At 32.4% G+C, this 15,783-nt stretch overlaps 1 pseudogene; it reads right to left on the reverse strand.

Annotated features, from left to right (window-relative positions):
* Positions 1-15,783, reverse strand: part of LOC143410742 (zinc finger protein 280D-like) — a 48,695-nt pseudogene that overhangs the window by 13,834 nt on the left and 19,078 nt on the right.

Here is a 15,783-nt window from a genome sequence, read left to right on the forward strand (position 1 = left end):
TAATACAATGTATGAAAAGTACACTCAAAGCCTCATTCTAAGATGTCGTAACAACATTTAGTATCATTATCATTAATATTATTATTATTATTAAGGGGAAAAATGAGAGAGAACTGCACTGCTTACATTAGTGTTCTGCATGTCTAGTTCCAGCATGAAATGAATGGTTTGCAGGGAAGAATGCTGGATAGCTTCTCTTGCTCTAAGTCTTCAGAGCATGGCTTTATATTATTTTATTTAATTCAAGTACCAGACATACCCACATTCAAAGGTAAGTACCCAAAGCCAAATATAAATGTTTTGGGGGTTATTTCACTTTGGATTATCCATGCCTCTGTTTCCCTCCACTGGAGCAAATATTTAAGAGCTGACTGTACATAAAGAAGTTAGAGAAAACAGATGTATATAAGGCAAAAACGGAAAAGCAAATTACAATCATCAGTATGCAGTCAGACATGTGTTTGCTCACTTAAAATACAATGCTGTCCAGCAGCAGTACTTGCTTCTCTGAGAGTAGACTAAATGATAACAATTTCAACAAACATCTGAGAACCTTTGGCATTCAAGGCACTATGCCACACACTGGGAATACAAAGATAAATAAAATAAGATTCCTGATATCAAGTCTCTTAGAGTTTAGCTTCTAAAACTGACATAGTTCAAAAATAGCCTATATAATATTGAAACAACCCCCTGATCCAAGGAACAGTTAAACTAGGTATACTTTTAATGAAGGAATGCCATTTCAACATAGTACCCACCACTGAACTCAATGGTTAAAGCTTTCCTTTCTAAGCATAAAAACAATGAAATCTAAAATTAGTCAATAAAAATATGAAGTCATTTTTAAAAAGTCATACTTAATAGATAAAACCAGGTTAGAGCTAATTTTTATTATACAAAATGTTAAAAAATAACATATTTGAACTCACTTTTGTTCCAGGAGCAATCCTTTTAGTTGTTTAGGTTTTATAAATGTTCGATGATGCTGTGTCTTATGATCCATTTTCTTTTTGCATGTCAAAAATTGCAGTCTACATTTTGCACAACGATGTATTCCTTTTTTCTATTGAGAAACAGAAAAAAGGAAAAATAACTTTTATAACCACAAAATTCTGTGTCCTGGAACTACTCTAACTTAATTTTAATTAAAGTTTATAATTTCTTATCATAGATAGTATTTTTTAAAACTTATATTACTATCAAATGTATTTGTTACTATATAGAGTCAAACATAAAAGTTCTATTAACAGGTTCAAATAGAAGTTATACCAAATGTATGAAAGCTTTTAATTATAAACTTAAATTATTTAAAAACATGATACTATGAAAATGAGCTAAACATGTTTTAATTTTAGAAAATATCAAAATCATTTTAAAATTTTGCTATTTTCAATCATTTGACAAGTTGGTAAAGTAAATTACACCCTCTAAACTCAAGTAAATCTAACTAGATATTTCAAAGGTTAAGTTACAAAAATGGTTATATAAAGCAATGTTGTCCAATAAAACTTCCTGCAATAACGAAATGCTCTAGAGCTTTCCTGTTCAACATGGTAATTACTAGCCATATAATGGTTACTGAGCACTTGAAACGTGTCAAATGAAAGTGAGGAGCTAAATATTTTAAATTTTATTTAATTAATTTACACAGGTAATTGTGGCCAGTGGCTACTACACTGGACAACATAGATATGGAGGCATAAAATATAACTGATCATAACCTATGTTTCAGTTGAAAACTCCCTGAGTTCCTCCTAATATCCTGGTCCTATCACATTCTACAGATGGGAAATAGAACCCAAGAGAAATCTAAGTCCCTCTCCCATAGCTAGATAATAACAATGCTAGACTCCCTGATCCAGTGTTCTTCCTACTGTATAATATCAACTGAAACCTTTACACATTTATTCTCAATAATATAAAAATATATTTCATATACATATGCTTATAGTATATAGAAATTTAGAATAGCACATGCAAAATATCTTCTTCAAAGCTGTATCTCTGCCAGATACATCACTATTTCCCTTTAAATACAACCAACTCTTCATAAAATTTAAGGTAATACTTCTCTGAGGTAATATACAGAGAAGTATCTAGCAAAGTTACTAGCACACAGCAAACATTTCATTAAAAAAAAAGCCAGACATAGAAATACAATATCACATATTCAGCTGGGTGTAATGCTCATTCCTGTATTCCCAGAATTTGGAAGGCTAAGGCAAGAGGATTTCAAGTTTGAGACCAGCCTCAGCTACTTAGCAAGACCCTGTCTCAAAAAATGAAAAGGGCTGGGGATATAGCTCAGTGGTGAAGTTTACTTGGGTTCAATTCCCAGTACCCTCCCCCCACAAAAATCATATGTTCTCACTCATACATTCAAGATAAAAAAGTTGATCTCATGGGAAGTATATAAAGTGGTCACTAGAGGCTAGGAAGGGTGCAGGGATAGGGATGAGGGAGATCAGACACTGGAAAACAAAACACTTTGATAGGAAGAATAAGTTCTAGTGTCCAACAGCACGGCAGGGTGACTATGTTTATAATAATTTATATATTATTATAAAGAGCTAGAAGAGAGTTATGTGAATGTTCCCAACACAAATGATAAAACTGTTTGAGGGAAATGCTAATTATCTTAATTTGAACTTATACATTGTAAACATGTATTGAATTATAACTCTATTTCCAATAAATATGTATAATTGTTATATGTCAATTAAAATTTAAAAAATAGAAAATAGTTCTTCACAATGTCCAAAGCAATATGTAAGAACAACATGTTTGAATAATTTTAACTGTATCTTAAGACTAGCAGTGTAGTGCACTATCTTATATCATAGATATAAGCAACTTAACACAAATTCACTTATAAAGTATTCAAAGAGAGGAGGAAAAAAGAGAGAAAAACTTGGCTAAGAAACAGATACCAGACAACAGGACAGAACAAAAGTTCACTAGAATTCATTTCCCAGAACTCTTTACTAGAATCACTTACTAGGTTACCTCATCCAGCTTCATGATTTGAAATACCACCTACCCAAATGCTTATGTGGCAATATTACTTGACATCTTATATGCTTCTCTATGGACAAACTAAACTCTAGGTTTCCTATATCTCTCTCCTACCATCCTAAATCTGTTCCTTGCTCAGTTTTCTCCATAGCTTAGAATATTAAAACTCCATTCTTATAAATGCTTAAGACAAAAAACTCAGTGTCCCCTCCTGCCCCCCCTCTCTTTAACACATTAATAAAACTGCCAACTTCACTTTCAAGACTACTGATAACATTCCTATTTGTCATTACCTCCAACCACTGCTACCATACTGGGGCAAGTTCCCCAGATTATGGTTTAAAAAACAAAACAAAACAAAAAAAAAACTTCTATCTTTCTTTCATGTCTTTTTCTGCCCTGTGATCTATTCTCTCCATGGTTGTCGGTAATTCTTGAAATATGCTAGGTCTCTCACTTAAAACCTTCCAGGAGCTTTCCAAAGTCCTGACTCTGGGTCCACACAAATTGGCCTGCATTCTATTGCTACAACCTTATCTCCTACAATTCATCCTTCTATTAGTTAACTCTGCTCCAGCTTCAATGGCCTCCTTGCCAATCTTATTAGTAACTCTGGTTTATAATCACTTCATTGCCTACATAATGTTACCTCTCCCACATGGCTTACTCCTTAATTTCCTTTGAAGAGGCCCTTTAATGCCCATGCTGTATATAAAAGAGCAAACTCTCCTCCCCAGTGCTTGGCACTCCTTATTTTCCACATTTATTTCCTACCCACAATACTTATCACCAGCATATACAAACACACATTCACACAAATTTATTGTCTTTCTCCATTTCAGTACCAATTCCTAAATCACACTGCTATATAATACCTAAAACAGTTCCTGACATACAGTAAGGCATCCTAAATAAATATATGTTGGATGACTAAATCGTGAAGCAGAAAGCAAGAGACTAATGCAGAAAAATACATGAGCGGCAGGTACAATTTAACTAGTTCAAATGACTGCTACTTCATTAAATGCATATTTATCCAAAATCCTGAGACAGGAAACATCAATCTATAATTCCCTGAGGTGGACTCAAGTCTTATACATCTCTGATGTTATGTACATATGCATTTTAATGTGCTAAGGGTGATGAAGATACGGTATCACAGTTTTTAATAACAACAATGTTCAATCAAAGATATAATGATCTATTCAGAGTATAGAAAAATAACTGTACTGAATTTTTTGATAGTCTTGAGGGATTTAAGGGTAATTCTTACTATATGTAATTTCTACCTTTAGATCTAATGCCAATGTAAAATCAACTCTGTGACAGCAGTAAAAACTAGTGCTCTAAAGTCATGTTCTGTCTTTGCCTTTTATGAGACAATGCAACATTAGGCAAGTTACTTTCACTAAAACCCTGTTTCCTCATTTATAAAACATATATAGGTTTTGAGGATTAAGTACCCTGATACCATATGGTGATTACTATATGTTAACTGCTTATTGTTTTATCTAATAAGCTTTTTTAATATATCAGAAATTCTTAAATTATTTTATAAAAGTCATATAAACTCGGTTGTTTGCTCTAAAATTACTCAAGACATAACAATATAATCTTTTAAAGAAACAATTACAAGTGAGGTCTTCAACATAATAAAATGAGACACAGAATCAACAATTTTTATTACCTGATATTGTACTGTCATCTGTTAAAAGTTTATAATTCTACTCAGTGAAGGTTTCCCAGTCTTTCATAAATAAATATACATATTATAAATACATTGGAGGATGCCTGATGATCCTTCTTTCTTACTAATAGATTGCCCTATCTTTACTGCTGGCTATCTACTTCCCAGTCACACCCAAACAAAAAAAAAATTAAAAGTTAGGAACCCATGGCAAGTCAAGATGGCTCCAGGCATGAAGGTTTGATTTTAAATAACATAGCCTAGGCTGGTGACACAACTTAGTAGCACATGCTCAGCATGTGCAAAGTCCTGCATTCAATGCCCTACACCACAAAAAATAAATAGAATACATTGTACACCCCACACACTGGATCCACACATCTTATCATTATTTTCATGTCTATAACTCAATGTAGAGCTTAGTAAAGCATCTGGGGAAAGTTACATTAAAAAGCCTCAAAATAAAATAGTTTATACCTTACTCTCCCTTTTAAAATTAAAGGCTAAAGATGAAATACAGAATACGAAGGACAATGTTTCCCAAACTCTTTATCAAGAAATGTTAATAGGTATGTTCAAATAAAGTGTTCAGTGGTCAAATAAGTTTGGGAAATGATACATACTATATCTTTTGCTTGGAGATTTACAATGTCCATTAGCATATTAAAAGCTCTGAGAAGTCCTGTTTTAATAAACAGACAAACAAAACTGTTTAATTTTTTAAATCCAGGCATTTACCAAATTGATTTACCAGTGACAATACTGGGAGAACCCCTATTAACACCTGTTGGAATACTGTTGGGGGACCATCAAATAAAAGATCTTTCCAGAACGTCTCAAGGATGAGTGGTATCCCAGTCACAACACCAGCGATCCCAAATTCATTTGGAAATGCTACTTTAATCATCTTTCCCAATTAAAAATTACTACCTGATTTCATGATTATCTAACAACTGCATCTCATAGCAAGGTGAGTACCAATGGTGAATAAATTGGTGTGCCAGTTTAATTCATAATACGGAAATGCTTAATGAGTTGGAAAAACCTGATTATATGATCAGGTGCAATAAATCCATTAGGTTCTGATTTTGACAAAAACACTGGTGTATCAACATTTTTAGCATAAACAGGGATAATTTAAGTGCTTCAGGAAAAAAAAAAAACACAATAAGCATAACATCAGAATTCCAAGCACTAATGCTGAGTTCCAAAAATTACACAGCAGAACTGGCAGAAGTAATCCAGGAAAGAAGTTAGGATCTAAACACAGTTCTCTGGCAGAATTCATACATCAATCCATCAACAGCTTCCTTTGCCTTGTAGCTGTGAAGGATGAACCTAGGTCAATGAAAACACATTTTCTCATAATAACAGAGCTTTAGAAAGTGGAAATAAAGTTTGAAAAGGAATAGGAAAACAAGGTATGTATCCACAATCTTTTTTTTTCCTCAGTTCAAAGTAATATTCCCCCCATCCTGCTTCTTGAAAACTCCTTCAAAATCATTCCCAGATCTACTCTTAGGACCTTACTATCTGCCACTTGCTTATTTCACTCACCTTCTCTCTTGTTTTTTTTCCCCCCTCAATCCTTGGTTGCCTATTTCTAATCATTTTTCACAATTTTATTTATGGTCTTTATTTATGGTCTACACCATCACTGGAAAGGAGGTAAGGAAAGAACTGGAAGTTTCACAAATAATTCAACATAAATTATAAATTTAATTGGGTTATTTGGAACAACTCTGCTTCATTTGCAGAATAAAACTAATCAGTGTTTCAAGACTTAACCTGTTTTTTCACTAAGATAATATGAACAAACAGGAATTAGAAAATCTCACCTGATGTTTCATATAATGATGCATATAGGGTGTTGCGATTTTAATAATTTTGAGACAGAAAGGACACAGCAAGTTCTTAGTGTTTTCATGGGATGTTCTAAAGTGAGTTTCCACATCAGAAAATGATGATGATCTATAATTGCAAACCTAGAAATAGAAAGAAGGTTTTGTTTGATTCAAAAATTTATAACTGATGTGCAATTACAAAGCAAATTATGGATCATTTGTTTAGAAGAACACTGTGTACTACTACTCTTGCTGATGCCTATACACCCAAAAATTCCACTAACAGAAGCACCAAAAAAAAAAAACCCAGAAATTATCTTTCAAAATTAAAGAATTCTTCTCAAAACATAACTAGGTTATGTGCTTTTTAGCAGATCGTTCATCTATCACTGCCTTGACTGAAATTTTCAAATTTTGGCACCTCCTGTCCTATAAAGTGCTTTTTCTGCTACAAAAACAGCACTCTTCTTTAGATTGTAAATGGACCCCACACTATGGTGGTGGCAATCAATCTTTTATTTTTTTGTCTTCCTATTCCTTCAAATTCTGGAAAAATACTGGTCACAAAACATTAGCTAGGGTTCTTTATAACTAACAGCATTTCAAATTTCCCTTGTATACACCTACATTTTTCCCTATATGGTAAGACATGTCCATCTGTATGTCTAGCTGGGCTCTTCTTTGACTACCACAGATGTAAGCAAGCAACAGTCTGTGGGCCAAATGCAGATCACTGCCTACCCCTCATATAATGAATGAGTTATGCCTTCCACTAATAAATTATTTATAAGAGGGACTTTAATTTTGGTAATCAATTTACCTAAATGATTAAAGAATAAAACACTGATATATTTTATGACACATGAAAGTTCTATGGAATCAAATTTCAATGTCTATATATAAAATTTTACTGGAACATGCCCTTGTACTACTATGGCAGAGTTGCTAATTTCCAACAATGACAGTAAACCATCAAAACCTGAAATATTTCCTGAAAAAAAATGTATTGACCTCTGGGTTAATGGGCTTAAATCTTGTAGTTAAAACACAAACACACCACTTAAAAGAACACAATAAAAATGTGTATGTACCTGGCAGATATATGGCATTTCACCAGGTTTATGATTATCCTTCATATGTTGTAAAAGAACATGTTCTGTTTCAAATGATAATTCACAGATTTTACAAATGGCTAAAAGTGAGAGGGGGGAAACGGTATTACATTTTAAGATATAAAAAATTATTTTACAAATTTATATAAATAGTGGTAGTAACAGCAGCAGCAGCAGAAGTGATCAATCATATAGTTTGTTAACTGGTTGCCAAGCACATTCCTAAACACTTCACCTAAATTAACTCACTTGATTCCTATAACAGCATATGAGGAAGGCATTTCTATTATTCTCATTTTTCAAGAGTTCATGTCTCAATTCTTATAGCTATAACAAAAGGAGGATCTGGTATTTAAACTCAAGCTACTTAGCTTCAAAATCTGATTTTAACTACAACCGTAGTTACTTAAAGTTTAAATGAAGAACACTGATTTTGCATTTGATATATATGATTTGAGGCTTCTGAATCCCCAATATGTAATGCCCAGATTATGCCAAGGCAATTACTATAATGAATTACTTGCCAGAGGGACTTTAATTTTAGTAACGAATTTTATTTCAAAATTTCTAAAAGTTAAAACTTAATTTTTCCATTTTGCCCCCAAATTCCAGAGTCTATTTCTTATTTTTCTTACAGAGTTACTCAGGTTTTCTCAGAGTTTCTATCTTCAAATTCAATAATATTCAACATTTAAATGAAACTGCAACTTACTAGAAAATTCATGGGGCGTATGTGTACTTTCAATGTGACACTGCAGCTGAAATGGTGTGGGAAACTGACGGTAGCAGTGCTGGCAGGTGGTGTGGTTTTCCCAGCTTTCACTGCTCTGCTTCTCAAGTTCCAAATGATGTTTCATGTGGTTCATAAACCTATAAATGATTGTCAACAGGTGCAAAAATTCAGATTAAAAAACAAAATCTCACCAATCTCTGAGTCTTAATCTCAAAAATACCAAGTATTACTCAAAATCCAAAATGTCTTAAAAGTCCTCTAGAAAAGAGTATATTTTAAATATTGCCTTTTCAGTGAATTTTTTCAAATTTATTTAAAAATAATCAAAATATCACTCATTTTCTAACTCAATCATTACTTCAGATTATTTTTAAAAATTTAAGGTAAAAGAGCAGGCTTGTTTTTTATACCTTAAATACTATTTTTAGTTTAAAATAAAACACTGAAAGAAAGGAAACCCTAGCACCAAAAGCAGCTAGAGTCATGAGAGAAATCTTTTAAGACTGTGAAGACATATAATAGATTCCAGCTGCTTAAAAGACAAATTACTGGTATTTTTACTTGTGTCTTGGTTTCTAAATGCATGTAATAGCAATTTAAATGCTTAAAATTACAAGAACTTTTTTTTAATGATACTGGCTTACTGTTAGCACATACTGTTTATTTTAACTTGCAGACTGTGCCCTTTATAAAAAACATCCATTTTTCAGTTTTACATTCTGCTATTTCAGCTTCCCTAAAAGGCTCCTTATGAAAAGAAACTATGACCTTCAACAGCAGAGAGTGTAGTATAAATGAGAATACTTATTTAGAAGAGCTTACTGAAGCTTTTTGCTGAATTTGAAAATAAAAGTTATTCAATCAAAACAACAATTTTTGGACTGGTCAGCTATTTACAATTACTCATTTTGAAGTCCTATAAGAAATAATCTTGCAAATATTAACATTGATGATAATGTCATCAATCTGGATAACTATCATCAAGAAGGTTATAACATATAACTCTTTTTTTACACCTCTACCACGCTACTCTTTACAGCAAGTTATGATACACCTTAAAATATCTTTCTTCTTTGGCTTTAACACAAGCTCTACAACACCTACCAGAAAAGTCCTAGTCTTGGTTAAGTATTTACATATGCAAAGCCAATATCTTTTAGCTCAAAATCATAAGCACTTAAGTATATTTATATAAAGGATCCTTTAATCAGCTAGTTATTTTTCTCAATTATTAAATAAGCCCAATCTGGAGTTCATATTTTTCAAATGAACAGATGGAAATGGGAGAAACTAAAAGGGCAAATTTTTTGGAATCATGTTCACAGAATGAAATATACCTATTTTCATTGATAAGTAAGGGGTAAAATACTAATATCACAGTATGATAATAACAGAACAGAGTAGAAATCTTGAGCTGTTTGTTTCTTACCATCCTTGAAAAATAATTTGCCTTCCCAGCTTTACTGGAAAAATTAAAAGCAATGTTATATAACACACATAATTTTGGTTATGAGGTACTTTACTTTAAGGTTACATTTATCAGATAACCAATATATTTTAAATGCTTAATCACTGGATGTTATCAAACGGAGCATGCTGAAAATTTCTAAATATTCTGATAACATAGACCTATGTCTCCTGAAATAATTCCTGAAAAAAGGAATTTCCCATTTTCATGTTTGATATGAAATGGAAATGGCTAATCTTAAAAGCAAAAAAAAAACAAAAAACTTGTTGCTCAAATAATTTGTAATATGATATGTGTCATATTTAATTTGAACAAGGAGCTTAAATCAGTTAATCACACTTCCATGCTTATCATTGCATCTATTTTTTAAATATATATATTTTTAGTTGTAGTTGGACACAATACTTTTTATTTATTTATTTATTTTTATGTGGTGCTGAGGACAGAACCCAGGGCCTCACAGGTGCTAGGCAAGCGCTCTACCACTGAGCCACAACCCCAGCCCTCATTGCATCTATTAACATGATTTCTGACATATTTTACTATTAAAATGGTAAAAATATGTAAATAGGTGGTAGAGTTCTATTATAGTACTGTTTCAGTGTTATATGTCAAAGCACAACTTCCCCTTTGTTAAAGAATGGGGACCACTAGTTCTTGATGGCAGTTAACAGTGTCACAAAGGAGGTAAAACAATGAGAAAATTCATATGATATAAGATATGGGAAAGAACTTGGAAAAAGTTCTACCATAAAGCAACCATTAATGATTATTATAGGAGCATATCATAGAAGACAAGAAAACAAATAAATGCTGGGCCCAGACGTGTAAGTACATGCTTAAAAATGCTACAGGTGATAGTTATAAAGAGTAAATGGAATATACACATATATATGTATGTTTGTATACACAAACACACACATATCTTGTCTAAGTACACTGATATCTGCAACTTACTTTGAAATTAATTTAAAAGTCAGATAGTCCAAAGGAAGAAAAATATGATAAAGCAAGTACAGTAAAATATTAAGAATAAAATAAAAGTTGTAAGTGTAGAAGTGTCCAATAAGACTTAAATTTTTGATAAGTATTTGAAAATTTTTATAATGAAATTGTAGAAAGTAACCTTATATACTATAAATGTCATGCCATATAATCAATGAAAAATACCATTCAATATATCTTGTTATTTTATTCTTGTTACTCACTTACATAAGATATCTTTATAGTATATCATGTAATGCAAAAATTCCAAAGTAAGTTTCTAAAATTTAAAACATTTGTGTACACCTCTTCAAAATTTCATTGTGAATGAAATCTCTAATTGTTAAAGGTGTCAAATTATAAAATCAAAGCAGACACATCTCCTAGAAATGGTATATCTTTAAAACACATTGCTTTTGGCTGGGCTTGGTGGCACATGCCTATCATCCCAGAGGCTTGGGAGGCTGAAGCAGGAGGATCTCGAGTTCAGAGCCAGGCTCAGCAAAAGCGAGGTGTTAAGCAACTCAGTGAGACACTATCTCTAAATAAAATACAAAATAGGGCTGGGGTTGTGGCTCAGTGGTTGAGTGTCCCTGAATTGAATCCCTAGTAACCCCATCCCCCCAAATAGATCACTTTTCCCACTAGGTAAATGTTCTTAATATGAATTGAAAGCTTTGAGCATTAAGATTAGCATAAAGAAGTTCAAAACTGGACACTTTTGAAGTGCTTTCTCCTATAACTGAAGAAAAATAAAATGTAAACTACCTAAAAGATTCACTGCTAAAACAAAATGAACTTATTTTTTTCTTTTAAGTTAAAATAAACTTTGTACATCTTAAGAAATGTGAAAGAAATACAAATAAGTAGATCCTGGTGTCAAATTCTAAAATACAAGAAATGACAAAAGCTTTTCAACAACGAACAAACAAACAAAAAGTCTGCCTTTGTCTATAGTAGAAAGTATTAGAATTGTTTATCTAGAATAGCAAAGGAAAATGTAACCTAAAGATACAACATTTATATTTGTAGCATTTCAATTTTCAAATAGAAATAAAAATAAATATTTACATACCTAATATTATTTTTTAGAATTTTCAAGCAACTGAAGCGTTTAAAGGTTGTGTGAGTCTTCTGTTCTTCCTGGGCATCTTCTTCATGTTTTCCATAATAAAAGTCATTAACTAACATGATCAATTTTCCTTTCTCTGAATCAATAGTCTTATTTGTATTTGCTGTATTTGAAAATTCTGTTTTAGCCAGTCCCAAAAAGTTATTTATCATTTCTGGACAACAATGCTGAGAAAGAAAAAAATTAGAAGCCTTGTTTAAAAAAAAAAAAAAGCAAAAATTATTCTGTGTTTACAAGTAAGGTCAGGCTATGTAAAACTCTGCTTGGTAATACATCTGGAAAAATAGTCACCAAAAATTTGTGGAGCATATACATATTCTAAAAATCTCAAATGACAAACACTATTGTCTTAATAAACAAAAAAAAATTTTTTTCAAAAAGAAATGAAAACCCTTAAACAGGACTTGGCTATAGATGTAATAACCACTCCTTTGCAATTTATCTATTCAGGTGTAACTATTTAATAATAATTTGTTGCTTGGTCCAAAATTATTCATTTCACATCTATTTCGAGAGTACATAAAGAAATATTTCATTTGCCTTGATGTATATTTTTAATTATCAAGTAACACAAAAAAATTTTGTAAGACCTTAATGGAACTAGACTTTGACCCTACTAACCTGCTATTTCTTAGACTCAAAGTACTAGAAAAGGTATTGAATGCAAAGATATATAAGACTAATCTTCCTTCTTAAAAAAAAAAAGAAAGAAAGAAAGAAAAGAAAAAAATCCACTTTTTTACATTAGGTATAAAAGAAAAGTGTTTTTACATCTTAAAACCTAGAATGCTAAATATCTGAAGAGGAAACTTACCTCTTCGGGAGTAAAATCACAATGTCACATAAAATGATTTTAATATGGAATTTGTTCATATGTGAGCTTTTCCTTTTCTTTTTCAACAAGATAGAACTAATTCTATCTTTTATTTATTTATTGCACATAACATTCAGTTGTATAGTTTTTACTTAAAGGGCAAGCTCAGGAAGATGTGCATTATAATATTTGTTAAAATGCTAATTCCTGGGCCTCACTTCAGAACAACTAAGCTACAATGTCCAGAGATAGGGCCTAGAAGTTAATATATTATCTATTTTTTTGATAGTTGTAGAAGGACAGCATGCCTTTATTTTATGTTTATTTTTACGTGGTTCTAAGGATCGAACCAAGTGCCTCATACATGCTACGCAAGAGATCTGCCACTGAGTTAGAGCCCCAGACCTAGAAGTTATATTTTTTAACAAGCGGTAATTCTTTTACAACTTAAGTGTTTTCTATATGTGTTATGTGTTAAACTGGCATCAACATAAGAAAATTTTAAACTCTTAATACACCTATTTCATTTCTAAGATAACAACATCCACTTCTACCACATGTGAAATGTTAGACAACTGGTGGAACACTCTGTATTACAAGGGACAGTGGGCCTTTCTGGTCCAAGACAGACTTATAACATTTCTTTCAAGGTTGCATTTTACTTATTTTGTTTTACTTATCAATTTATAAATCTGAAAAGAAAACACACACACACACACACACACACAATCTAAAATAGATACAAAGAAAAAAAATACTAAGTAAAATGGGCCACAAATAAGTGGTATAACTAACCTATGTTAAGGAGTTGAGGTTTCACCCACATGCAAAATTAGGACAAATAGATTAGTTCTCTAATACAACATGAATCTCTGTAGTCTTCCATTCAGAATAAATTATAATTGAAATAGAAATACAACATAAAAAGGGAGGTAAGAAAGGTTTTGCTATTTATGTTCCTATATTCTTCTTGCAATATTACATAATATCTGAGAGCTCAAACTTAGGAAATTCAGACTATTTCTAAGGAGTTTTACAAGACTAAGTTCCTTCTTTTAAAAAAATGCTACTTTCTACTTTAAGGATAAATGAAGAAAAACATGGTAGGGAATAAAACAACTAGCATTATTAGAAAAATTACTCAAAATGTGTATCTTCTTACTACTACTAATATGTATCACTGGCACCATTTTGACAAACAAAACTCTTCACTTATTTGAAGGATTCCTTGGAGAAAGATCTCAAACAATGAGAAGTTATAATGCACAAAAATAAATAAAAGAGAAAAGTCTTCCTAATAAGAAATGCAGATTATTTTGTGTCCCAAACACAAAATCTGGCATTTAGTAGAAGTTATTCTGAGTCATATTTAGCACCTGATTATTTTCTGAAATCTACAAAATAGTTTATGAGAGAGTATGTTGCAAGGTTTATATTCTCCAGAAATGTCTAATTTGAAATTAAAGTTGACCTAGAGTAATAAATTACTATATATATATATATATATATATATATATATATATATATATATATATATATATATATATATGGCATATAATCAATTACTTGCTGTTCTGTTTTTTTTCTTTTACACAAAAGACAGGATCAGATTTTTAAAAATTAACATACAAATCTTGTTCACAGCAACTTTAAAAATTTGTTTTTAAATTGTAGTTGGAAACTATACCTTTTTTTAAATTTATTTTTATGTGGTGCTGAGGATCGAACCCAGTGCTTCATACGTGATATATGAGTGCTCTACAGTGAGCCACAACCCCAGCCCTCACAGTAACCCCTCACCAACAACAGGTCATCTCTTAGACCTGGAAATCTGTCATCTCTACCATGAAGCCTGGATGACTTTAAAGTAAAAATTTACTCTCTCTGCTTCTTGATCACTGTGATGTGAGTTGCTTCCCTTCACCACATTCTCCTGTTAAGATGTTCAGCCTCACCTTGAGCCTTGAGGAATGGAGCCCACCTTCTGTGGACCTCTGAAACCGTGAGCCCACAAATAAACGTTTCCTCCTCCAGAGTTGCTCTGGTCAGATCCCTTAGTCCAATCAGCGAAAAAGCTGACTAAAACAGTGACTATTGAAAAGACAACTGCATATGTATTTCAGAATTTTCCGTGATGTAATTGTTATTTTTATTGAGTGCTGGTTTATGCAGGCATTCTTCTGAGTGCTTTGCAGAGATTGCTTCAATGCCTGCTCTTTGCAGCTCTAAGTTAGGGACCTTAATATTCCATTACCCAAACAGGAACTGAGAGGTTTAAGCAACATTCCCAAGGTCACAGGACCCTGGAGGTTCTCATTTGGGGAACTTGGGCAGGTTACCTCCACATCCTGATTCTACATCCACTATGCAAATCTTCTCTTTGAGTTAGATATGGATCTCATCATGTGAGTCTTGCTGGGGTCTACCTGCACTGTAATTTAAACACAGTGTGCTGGTGGGGAGCTCACCAACCTTTTGCAGATAGCTCATTTAATGAAGGCTCTGTGTTTGCTAATGCACCTGAGAAGAGCGCCTTGAAATATTGCATTATTTTATTCTCTATGGTTTTCAATTTACAGTATCTAATGTGGTCCTCCCTTTGCATTGGTATTGCTTTTATGGTACTAATCTATTGTACTTTATGACTGGGATGATTTTTCTCTTTACCTTAAATTGCAAGTCCTGTAGGTGGAAATCATATCCTCATATGCCCTATAATCAGGAGTAGTGCTTATCAAAGTTTACTGTGTACACTAGTCATTTGGAGGTCTTGATAAAAATGTAGATTCTGATTTAATAGGTCTGGGGTAGGATTTAGGATTCTGAATTTCTAACAGGATCCTTGGTCCATGGACCACAATTTGTGTTGCAAAATTAAATCGCATTCAAGGCTCACTGTCAACCTATGCAGAAAGCAAAGAACCCAAGAGGTGAGGGCTACCTCTGTGTCAGGTCCAGGCTTATTTTCAACAAGATTTATTTAACTCCCAC

This window comes from Callospermophilus lateralis, chromosome 11 (genome assembly GCF_048772815.1).
Source record: "Callospermophilus lateralis isolate mCalLat2 chromosome 11, mCalLat2.hap1, whole genome shotgun sequence".
NCBI lineage: Eukaryota > Metazoa > Chordata > Mammalia > Rodentia > Sciuridae > Callospermophilus > Callospermophilus lateralis.